Here is an 11,342-nt window from a genome sequence, read left to right as displayed (position 1 = left end):
TCCTCCATGGATACCCGAGCTTTCAAACAAACAAACAAACAAACATATTCCTTATGCTTTCACAAAGATGGACTCCAGGGTAATCTATTATGAACTTCTATTAATTAGAAAGCATCAGCAAATAGGAGTTCCCGTTTCCACCAAGGAGGCAAATTGGAATAAAAACAAGATCAACAACTAACTTTGCTTGGTGATCTGTCTGCTGTGAACTGAATGCTCATGTTCCCTCTCAACTCACGGGTTGAAGCTGTGGTCCCAGCAGGATGGTAGCTGGGGACGGGATCTTGGGAGGGAGTTAGAGGATGGAGCCCTCATGAATGGGATTAGTGCCCTTGTAAGAAGAGATGAAAGAGATGATCTCCCCCTCTGTCTTTCTCTGTCTCTTTTTTCTCTACCATGTCAGGAAAAAGCAAAAGGGAGGTTATTTGCAAACCGGGAAGAGGGCCAAATCTTGGATTTGTCAGCCTCCAGAACCAAGAGAAACAAATTTCTGTGTTTAAGCCATCCATTCTTTTTTTAAAATTCATTCTTTTCAGTTATACATGACAATAGAATATGTTTTGACATATTATACATACCAGGAGTATGATTTCCCATTCTTGTGGTTGTGCATGATGTGGAGTCACACTGGTCACGTATTCATATATGAACATAGCAACTTGGTGCCACCACTCTGGAAAGCAGTCTGGAGACTCCTCAGAAACCTTGGAATGGAACCACCATTTGACCCAGTTATCCCTCTCCTCACTATATACCCAAAAGACTCAAAATCAGCATACTATAGTAACACTGCCATATCAATGTTTATAGCAGTTCTATTCACAATAGCTAAACTATGAAACCAGCCTAGTTGCCTTTCAACAGATGAATGATAAAGAAAATGTGGTATATATATATAAACAATGGAATATTACTCAGCCACAAAGAAGAATGAAACTATGGCATTTGCTGGTAAATGGATGGAACTGGAGACTATCTGCTAAGTGAAAGAAGCCACTTCCAAAAAATCATAGGCTGAATGTTCTCTCTGATAATCAGATGCTAATATACAATAAGGAGGGGAGGGAAGAACAGAAATACTCTGGATTAGGCAAAGGGGAATGAAGGGAAGGGAGGGGGGATAGGAATAGAAGAGACAGCAGGATGAACTGGACTTTAGTTTCCTATGCTCACTCTGTGGCATTCTTGTTATAGAAGCCTGAACTGAGACACTCTTTTCATAGACGATGATTTGGAATTGACATATATTAAAAGACCCAGAGAATGGATATGTATGTGTGTGTGTGTGTCTGTGTTGTATAACATAACACACACACACACACACACACACACACACACACATATATATATATATATATATATATATATATATAAATAACATAAAATAGAATATATAAAACAAAAACAAGAAAAATCAAGCAATTAATGAACATAACCCTTCTCTGCTGTCCTCTTCTTTACACTAGGTATAATGACATCCTTCACGGGATTCCAGTGGGGTGTGAAGGAGGTACCATTTCTTCTTCTTCTTCTTGGGTATTGGGGATTGAATCCAGGGGCACTCTATTAATTTTGAGACAGGGCCTTGCTAAGTCGCTCAGGCTCCCCTTGGACTTGTGATCCAGGTTCAGGCTGGTGCCAGTGCCTGAGTAGGAAATGACCTCTGTGGAGATTTCCTCTAACCATGGCGTATGGCACAGTGCCCGGCCAGGAGCAGCTCATGTACTCCTGGAGCACTGTTGCTTAATTGGTTCCTTCTCGTCTCTGTACTTACGCATATCTCAGCCACCATTTATGGAGGCTACTAGACGACGTTTATGGGCTGCATGTTCAGGATACACCTGTCCAACACGTGGATTCTGCCCACCACTGGTGTCAAGTGGCCCGCCCCAGAGATCAAGTCATCTCAGTGTGGTTCACCTCCATGGTTTACTGGAACAGATGCAGGCTCCGAGGTCCCGTAGACCTGGGTGTGAGTCCAAGTTGCTTTATCTCTGAGCCTTAGACCCTCCCTGTAAAAGCTGATGAATGACAGCAACTTTCTGGCATCTGGTGAAGAGATGGGACAGGAGTGCTGGAAAGACAGAATGAAGATCGTGCTGAGCACTTGGCCTGTGCCGGGCACCATGCCTATTCTAATTTGTTTAAACCTTAGCGATAGCCTATGATCAGGTCCTATGGAGAAGCACAGAGATGGTGAGAGACAGGGGAGCAAGGGCAGGGGAGCCGACGGCTGGTGGCAGAGCTGGGCTTCCCTTGGAGCGGCTGGCCACCGTGCCTGCCATCTCAGTTGCCACCCCAGCTGGCGCAGCGTGAGAACGGAACAAGATAAGTGCTTCATTCCCACCTTGGGAGGTTCTGATTCAGTCGGTGTGGGACAAGACCCAGGAGTATGGAGACTTAGAGGGCTCCCAGGCGATCCCGATCCCGTTGTGCAGGTTGAGATCCAGTGGGTGTGGGAATAACGGGGAGCTGTTACCGTCAGGGTGAGGGAGCTGGGAAGGGCTCGTGTACGTGGGTCTTAAAGGAGGCAGGGGAGCTTTCTAGGCAACAGGTAGGTAAGCGCCCCCCAGGGAACAGCAGGTGCAGAGCCACCAGCAGCAAAGGTCCGTCCATGAATCAGGTTTATAAAGCCCAGCTGTGTGCATGTGCGACACAGGGGACCAGGGAGGGAGGGATGAGGAGAGGAAGACGGTGTGCGGGGAGAGGAGAAGAAGAAGTGGAGGAGGAGGGGAGGAGGGGGGAGGGGGGAGGGAGAGGGGGAGGGACCTGGGCAGGTGGCTTGGGGCCACTGTGTGACAGGCTTAGAGATCAAGCTGAGACATCTATCTGACTTTACCCTAGAGACAGGGAGAGCCCCTGAAGAATTTTCATGGCATGTTAGGACATAATCTGAGTTCTCGGTGCTCATCCTTTCTATTTCAATAATTGGGACATGTTGCAGATTGACAAATGAACAGAAATAGGGAAAGGAAGCCATTGGTGTGGCCAGGAGCCTCATGGTGCTTTTGATGAGAGAGGAGAGAAAACTGTTGGAATTCAGAGGCCCTCTGAGTGGCCATTGTTCCACCAACCGATCTTATTTGGGGAGAAAATGAAGAAAGCGCCTTCTCACAGCACAGGTAGAAAGGCACAGTTCTGGAGGAAGAGGTCACTGTGCTGTGGGGCGAAGGTGAGTGTGGGGCCACGGGTGCTCTGGGGATGAGGGGGAGCAGGGTCTGCGGGAACAGGGGTGGGCCTCCCCGGGGCTCTGTATTTTCTGGAATGTTCTTTGCTCCCCCTTCACATGCTGTTCTTTAAGAAATGCAGATCTCTGTGAAATTAGATTGGGAGGAAATATTTGTCGATTCTAAGGAGTCTGGGGTGATTGAGAGGATTGTCAAGCTGCACTTTGGAGGCAGTAAAGCCTCTTTTTAATCACGGTGTGTGATGCGCTACACTCCCGGCATAATACGAGCCAGGACAGCTGCATTCCCTTCTTTCTTTCTTTTTTTTTGGTGGTACCAGGGATTGAACCCGCTCTCTACCAACTGAGCTGCATACCGGCCCCCAGCCGCATTCCTGAAGTGTGGCCCTTGGGACACTACGTTGGCATGTCCAGCCCTCTTTATGATGCTGATGGAGTCGGTTGAAGCCAAGGGTGGAAGAGGCTGGAAGCCAGGTCATTGGATGAGAAGAGGCTTTGGTGTGAGCTCCCTAAAAGGAAGCCTGGACTTAAGCAAACCCATCCGGCTGGGCTAGCCACGTGCCCCAGGGGAGGTGACCTCACATATCAGGTATCCCATTTCATCTTCACAGCCAAAGGACTCTGATTATTTCAATTTTACAGATGGTGAAACTGAGTCAGAGTTTAAGTGACTTTCTCATAAATGGTTAGGAGCTGGTAGGTACCTAAGTCAGGATAAGAATCTGGGTTTGGTGGACTCAAAATACAGGTATTGGGGGCTGGGGTTGTGGCTCAGTGGTAGAGCGCTCGCCTAGCATGGGTGAGGCACTGGGTTCGATCCTCAGCACCACATAAATGTAAAATAAAGATATTGTGTCCACCTAAAACTAAAATAAGTAAATATTTTTTTAAAAATCTAGGTGTTGAACACTTAGACTGCTCTTAATTTAGTAAGACCTTAACAGGAATCCCCCCTCCCCCAATCCAGTGCAGGGGATGGAACCCAGGGCCTTGTGCATGCTGGACAAATGCTCTCCATTGAGCCACATTCCAGTACCAGGGCTCATTTCTCTTTGGAAAGGCATAAGGACCATGGTCTCCTTGTCTTCTTTGCCTTGATTCTTGGAATGTTCTGCCATGTGCTCAAGGTCAAAGTTTTTTGGAGGTGAACTCTGCTCCTACCTGAAAATGCTTAGATGTCATTTTATGGGCATTGCTTTTGTATCCTAATGTCCAAAAATAGTGCCAAAGTCGCGGCCTTCCAGTCCTACCCCACTTCCCCAGGTGTGGGGTCATCCCTCCCAATTCCCTTAGATGCTTCTGCTGTAATCCAGGCTCACCAGCTGCATCAGACCAAAGGGAAAACTTGGCATCTTGGGGATGTTGCTTTATTAAGAACTTTTTAGAACACAAAAGAGTGCATAAGCACATCTTTGTACAGGTTGAAGAATGAAATGAACATCTGGGTATTGTCTACCTGAATTGAGACCTAGAACATTGTCAGGAGCTTAGAATTCCCAGATATTTCCTCCTTCCTGACATAACATTGTATGCATCTTTAAGCAATATGTTATTTAGTTTTGCCTGTTTTTGAACCTCATCTAACTGGAACACATAGCATGGATTCTTCCTTGGGTTGTTTCTTTCCTCAACACTATGTGGCTGAGAGTCATTCCTGCTCATGCACATGACTGTGGTCTATTCGTTTCATTTTCACTGCTGTATAATATTCCAATGTGTGACTGTACATAGCTTATCTGTTCTTGTTTGTTTGTTTGTTTTTTGGTACCCGGGATTGAACCCAGGGATTCTAAACCTCTAAGCTACATCCCCAGCCTTTTTGTAATTTTTTTTTTTTTATTTTGAGAGAGGGTCTTGCTAAGTTGCTGAGGCTGGCTTTGAATTTGTAATCCTTCTGCCTCAGCCTCCCAAGCTGATTACAGGCATGTGCCTCCTTACCTGCCCTAACTATCTGTATTTGAACTGAATTCATTCAGGTGGTTTTCATTTTTTTTATATAATAATACTGGGTCTTTGGATATGCATCTGCGTAACATATCTAAGTGACGCCAAATTGTCTTCCAAGGAACTTGTTCCAATGGCACTTCCACTAGTGGTGGGTGACAGTTTCAGTTTGTCTCCATAAAGTGCTTGGTATGATCTGCTTTTCCAGCGGTGGGTGCAAAATCGAACCTTGTGCCTTTGTTTGCATTTCCTCGGTCACTAATGAAGGTGGCCATTGTTTAGTCAGCTTTACCTCTCTGTGACCCAAATACCTGACCAGAACTACTTTGAGGAGGGAAAGGTGAACTACCTCCTCCAGCCACACCCAGCTGCCTAAAGTCACACGAGTCTGTCCATTCAAACTTGAGGGGTTGATGAGGTCACAGCTCTCATAATCTAATCATTAAACATCCCTATTAATAGGGATTGGGATTTCAGGGACACCTCAAATCCAAGCCATTAACAGCCATCTTTTCACATTTAGACTGATTCCTTCTGGGTGAAATTTCTATTCCTTTCTTGCTGAGAGCCATAGCCGAGTAGGCATGTTATTTTTGGTTGAAAGGTGACAGCCAGCAAGCCATTGAGATGATAATGGTTATGTTAAGATGTGCATTCAATTGGAGATTAGACCCCTGCTGTCCACCTCCGCCTGCTACTTTGGAGCTCTCCCATTGGTTGGGGAAGTGCGGGAGGAGGGATTTCCGGAGGAGGGATTTCCGGTTGGTGTGGTGTGTTTTGGAAATAAAGTTTGTTCCTGCTTGAGTGGCTTGTGATTTTTGTGCCCAGCCAGACTGCGGCACTTTCTTCTTTTTAATCTTTATTTTATTTATTTTTAGGTGGTGCTGAGGATCGAATCCAGGGTCTCTCCCTGAGCCTCTCCCGCTGAGTCCCAGCCCAGCCTCTATTCCTTTCTTTTGCCTGTTTCTCCCATTGGGTTGTTTGACTTTTGAGTTGCATGAATTGTAAACATCTCCCAATTTGAGGCTCACCACCTCACTTTAAAGGAATGGAATAGAGAATAGTTTGAGAATACACTCAGACTTGTCAATCAGTCCCCCTACGATTTGAGTTTTTGGAGCCTAGTTTAAGAAATAGTTCCCATTATCTTCTGAACATGTTACCATTTTTCTTTACAGTTACATTTTTAATTCAACCAGAATTAATTTGGGGGTATGAATTTAGAGAACAATTGTTCCAACACTATTCACTGAAAATTCCATTTTTTTCCAACTGATTTGCAAGGCCAGCTCTATAACGAACCAAGTTCCCATCAATGTCTGGGTTTGTTTGTCAGCTCTCCATTGTGTTCCATTGTTCAAGTTGCCTCCTTCTCCTAGCACAAAGACCTCAGCGCCTTAATTTGAGAGCTTTAGGATCAACGCTCTTGATATATAGGAAGGCAAGTCCCTCCACCTTGTTCCTAAATGTCAAAGCCTCTTGAATTTTACAATGTTTGTCATGTTACACACACACACACACACACACACACACAGTGGTGTGTACCCCTGTTTGAATTTTGAATTGCCTTGGATTAGATTTATAGATTGGTTTAGAAGAGTAAACATCCTTACAATTCTAAACATGGGTGTTTCCCCCATTTATTTAGGTTTTCTTTTCTCTCTCTCTCTCTCTCTCTCTCTCTCTCTCTCTCTCTCTCTCCTTCAATGCTGAGGATCGAACTCAGGGCCTTGTACTTGATAAGCAAATGCTCTACCACCGAGCCACAACCCCAGCCCTAAAATAATCTTTTAATAACATTTTGCATTTTTCTCTGTAAAGCTTTAATAACCTTTTGTTAGTTTAGTGCTAGGTTTTTTAATGTTTTCTGTTGCTATTATAAATTATTTCTTGTTTTTTAATAAGGTCCATTTTTTGGCTTTTTACAGGTAGTGTATAGAAATGTTTATATACTGAATTTGTATCCAGCAACTATATTGCCTTATTAATTCTAATAATTTTTCTCTAGATGCTTTTGGGTGGACAGATAGGTAATCATATCAGCTGCAAATTAAAAAAAACAAACATTCCACTTTTTGAGTCCTTTTCCTCTCGATTTTCTGTCTGCATGGTACTGTTGGAAATGACTGCAGAGGGCTAAAGGCAGCCACCTTGATTTTACCTTTCATATGACGTGTGCTTTAGGAAGAGCTTATTTTATCATTTATTATTATTATAAATGTTATTATATCATTTATAATATATTATTTATGATATATTGTCATATCATTTATTGAATTAAGGAAGTTCCCCCTTTGTATTCATTTTCTATTGCTGCCTAACAAATCACCACACATTTAATGACTCATGGCAACACACAGTCGCCACCTGTTTCCACGGTGGGGGTCTGGACCAGCTCAGCTGGGTCATCTGCTCAGCCTCAAAGCCTGAAATCCACATGTGGCCCTGGCTTCCCCTTGGAGACTAACTGGGGAAGAATTGTGGGGAATTTTCGAACCATTTACTTGTACTTTAAAAAATGACTTTACGAGTATTCTGTTTTCCTATTCCTTTCTGAGTCAATTTTGCTAAGTCATCTTTCTCTAAGAATCTTGGATGGACGGATGGACGGATGGACGGACGGTCTTGGTACTGGCCCTTGAACCCGGGGATGCTCTACCACCGAGCCACATCCCGCAGCTGTTTTATTTTTTATTTCGAGGCAGGGTCTTGCCACCAAGCCCAGGCTGGCCCTGTGACCGTCCTCAGGCTCCCAGGTGGCTGGCTTTCGGGGCTGGCACCAACTTTTTTGTGTGTGTTTTCTTCCCTTTTTTACTTTCTTTGGAACCGATTATTATTTCCCATGTTTTACCCTCTGGTGGCTTGGAGTCCTAGGCTCTGTTTCAGTCACCTTGTCGAAGTCACGCTGTTTGGGCGACATTACTGACTCCTCGTGTAAGGGACCGTGGCCGAGGCTCCAGCACCTTCCTCCCCAGCCAACACGGCGCCGTGACTTGTCCATCCAGGCTCCCGCCGGAGGACCCCTGGGCCGGGCAAGGCTGTGGGCAGGCCAGAGGGGCGGCCCAGGGCTCCGCCCCACGAATGGATACACCGGGCCCAAGGCCGGTTCTGTTACCCTTCTGCTTTCTGTGGGAAACTAAGACGCGCGGGCGCTTCACGTTCAAAGTCTAGTATTCGGCTTCAGGTGGAGCCCACTGTAGCCCTTCCCTTTGGCCCGCCCTGATTTCAAAGTTAGCCAATGGCATTGAAGGTAACCCTGAACTCCTCCAATCAGAGTGAAGGGTAGCGCTGATAGGTCAGAGAAGCAATCCCTGGACTGCCTGCCTGCGCAGGCGCACCTGCTGGCCGTGGTGCAGAGCGCCCCCTTCCGCCAGAAGTAGAGGTTGGCCTTGCTCCGCCAGCTTGCAACCTGTGTTTGATTTGTAACAATTTCACAGTGAGATGGCCCAGCAAGAAGGCCCTCACCAGGTGCCACCCTGGATCATGGGCTTCCCAGACTGCAGAACTCTAGACCAGTACATTTCTATTCATTATAGATGACCCAATTTCAGATATTATGTTATACAAACAGAAGAGGACTAAGACAAATACTGAAGTTCAAGATCACCTTCTCCCTCTCCCCCTCCCCCTCCCCCTCCCCCTCCCCCTCCCGTTAGTTCATTTAACAGAATCTCATTCTGTGGTTCTTTTCTTTCTCCATCCTCCTTCTACCCTGGGGGTCAAGTTTTCTCTAGGCTCAATTTTTTTTTATTTTTTATTTTTTTAAATTTTTTATTGTTGGCTGTTCAAAACATTACATAGTTCTTGATATATCATATTTCACACTTTGATTCAAGTGGGTTATGAGCTCCCATTTTTACCCCATATACAGATTGCAGAATTACATCAGTTACACATCCATTGATTTACATATTGCCATACTAGTGTCTGTTGTGTTCTGCTGCCTTTCCTATCCTCTACTACCCCCCCTCCCCTCCCCACCCCTCCCCTCTTCTCTCTCTGCCCCCTCTACTGACATTCATTTGTCCCCCTTGTATTATTTTTCCCTTTCCCCTCACTTCCTCTTGTATGTACTTTTGTATAACTCTGAGGGTCTCCTTCCATTTCCATGCAATTTCCCTTCTCTCTCCCTTTCCCTCCCACCTCTCATCCCTGTTTAATATTAATCTTCTTCTCATGCTCTTCGACCCTACTCTGTTCTTAGTTACTCTCCTTATATCAAAGAAGACATTTGGCATTTGTTTTTTAGGGATTGGCTAGCTTCACTTAGCATAATCTGCTCTAATGACTAGGCTCAATTTTAACAGCTCCAATTTTCTTGTTCATTCTTAATTTTTGTGCTTTAAACTTTTAATATGTCAGGTGTGTTTGCTTTTCTGGACATGGAGGCCTGTGCCCAAAAGTCTGTTTCTTCTCTACCAGGATTCTGTATGTTGAGAACCCACCTCCCGATGGCTTCCATGTAAATCACAGTTACTTTAGAAGATTCAATGGTTCCAGGAATGTTACCAAGTAGGTGCTTTCCATCCAACAAATAATTCTTTGATTTTCCAGACACCAATTAGGTATTCAACAATTTAAGTCAGTTCTGATACTAACTACCTGTAGTTAGCAAGGACCCCTTAGGTAGGTTAAGGACTCAGCCCCACAAGACGGTCCACTTTAGATGCCAGGTGTTGGGAGTCGCCCTGGCTCCAAAGACTAACTTCCCCATCCCCCAAGAAGAGCCATCCAATGGTTAGCCCTGCTGGCTCACATGATCCTTACCCACCAATCAGAGCCCTACTGGCTCACCTGATCCTACCCACCAATCAGACTAGCCCTGCTGGCTCACCTGATCCTTACCCTCCAATCAAAAAGCACCCCATGCCAACTGTCAAACCACCCCTGGCTCTATAAATATGCAGAGCTGTTCCTCAATAAATGGGCATTTGCTCCCAGGATAAGCCAAGTAGGTGCTTTCCATCCAACAACTAATTCTTTGATTTTCCAGACACCAACTAGGTATTCAACAATTTAAGTCAGTTCTGATACTAACTACCTGTAGTTAGCAAGGACCCCTTAGGTTAAGGGCTCAGCCCCACAAGACGTTCCCACTTTAGATGCCAGGCACAAGCCCCAGGCCTCCGTGCTTCTGATTAACCAGCTACGAATGAGGGGTTTACACAGCTTCTCCTTAGGTTTGATAATTATCTTTTGTTTCTTTTATTTATTTATTTATTTTGAGACAGGTTTTGCTACTTTGCCCAAGATGGTCTTGAACTTGGCAATCCTCCTGCCTCAGCCTCCCGAGTTGCTGGGACTGCAGGTACATACTACATACACATGCCCAGAATGGCTCACCGAACTCAGGAACATGCTTACTTATTATATAGGATACAAATGAACAGTTAGTAGTCCCAAAGAGTCCCAAGGGCCGTAGTTCCTGTCTCAGTGAAGAGGTCCACCACACTCCTGGCATGTGCAGGTGTTCACCAATCAGGAAGCTCTCTGAACCCCATTGTTTAGGGGTCCCTATGGAAGTTTCATCGTGTGGGCAAGATCAGTTATTAACTCAATCTCTAGCCCCTCTTCCTCTTCCCAGAGGCTGGGGAATGAGTGAGACTGAGTCTTCCAGGCTTCTTAATCAATGCTGGATCTTTCTGGTGACCAGCTCCATCCTGAGGATATCCAGGTACCCAGCAAAATTCACCCCATTAGAACAAAGATACTCCTATTACCCAGAAAATTCCCAGGAATTTAGTGGCTCTGTGTTAGGAACCAGGGACGAAGACTAAATATGAGAACAAAAGATATCCCAGTCACTCGGGGAAGTGTGAGGGACTTAGGAACACTGTGCCAGGAACCAGGGACAAGGACCCTATATACCTTCTTAGGCCACAGAGTGTTCCCATTTCCCTCCTCCTCTCCCCTCTAACTTCAGTGATCTCAGCTTCCCACTCGTGTTTCACGACCCTCTGTCAGCCTGCTCTCTCCACCCATGAAACCAGAAACTGCAGCAGTTCTTACCGAATTCCTACACCACACCTTCCTGGGCCTGCGGGTCTTTTGTGATAGCTCTAGTGAAGCCCAGGGCTCTGGGGCTCATTTGCTTGCATTGGCCTGACTCAGGCGATGTGTTCATCCCTTAGCTGGGGGGTGACTACTCTGATTGCCTGAAGCCTGCTGTGGCCCACCGTGGGTCTGTAAGCCATTTGTAGTGGGAACGGGG

Source organism: Marmota flaviventris, chromosome 10, assembly GCF_047511675.1.
Source record: "Marmota flaviventris isolate mMarFla1 chromosome 10, mMarFla1.hap1, whole genome shotgun sequence".
Lineage (NCBI taxonomy): Eukaryota > Metazoa > Chordata > Mammalia > Rodentia > Sciuridae > Marmota > Marmota flaviventris.
The sequence above is the reverse complement of the archived record's forward strand: the minus strand, read 5'-3'. Positions refer to the sequence as shown.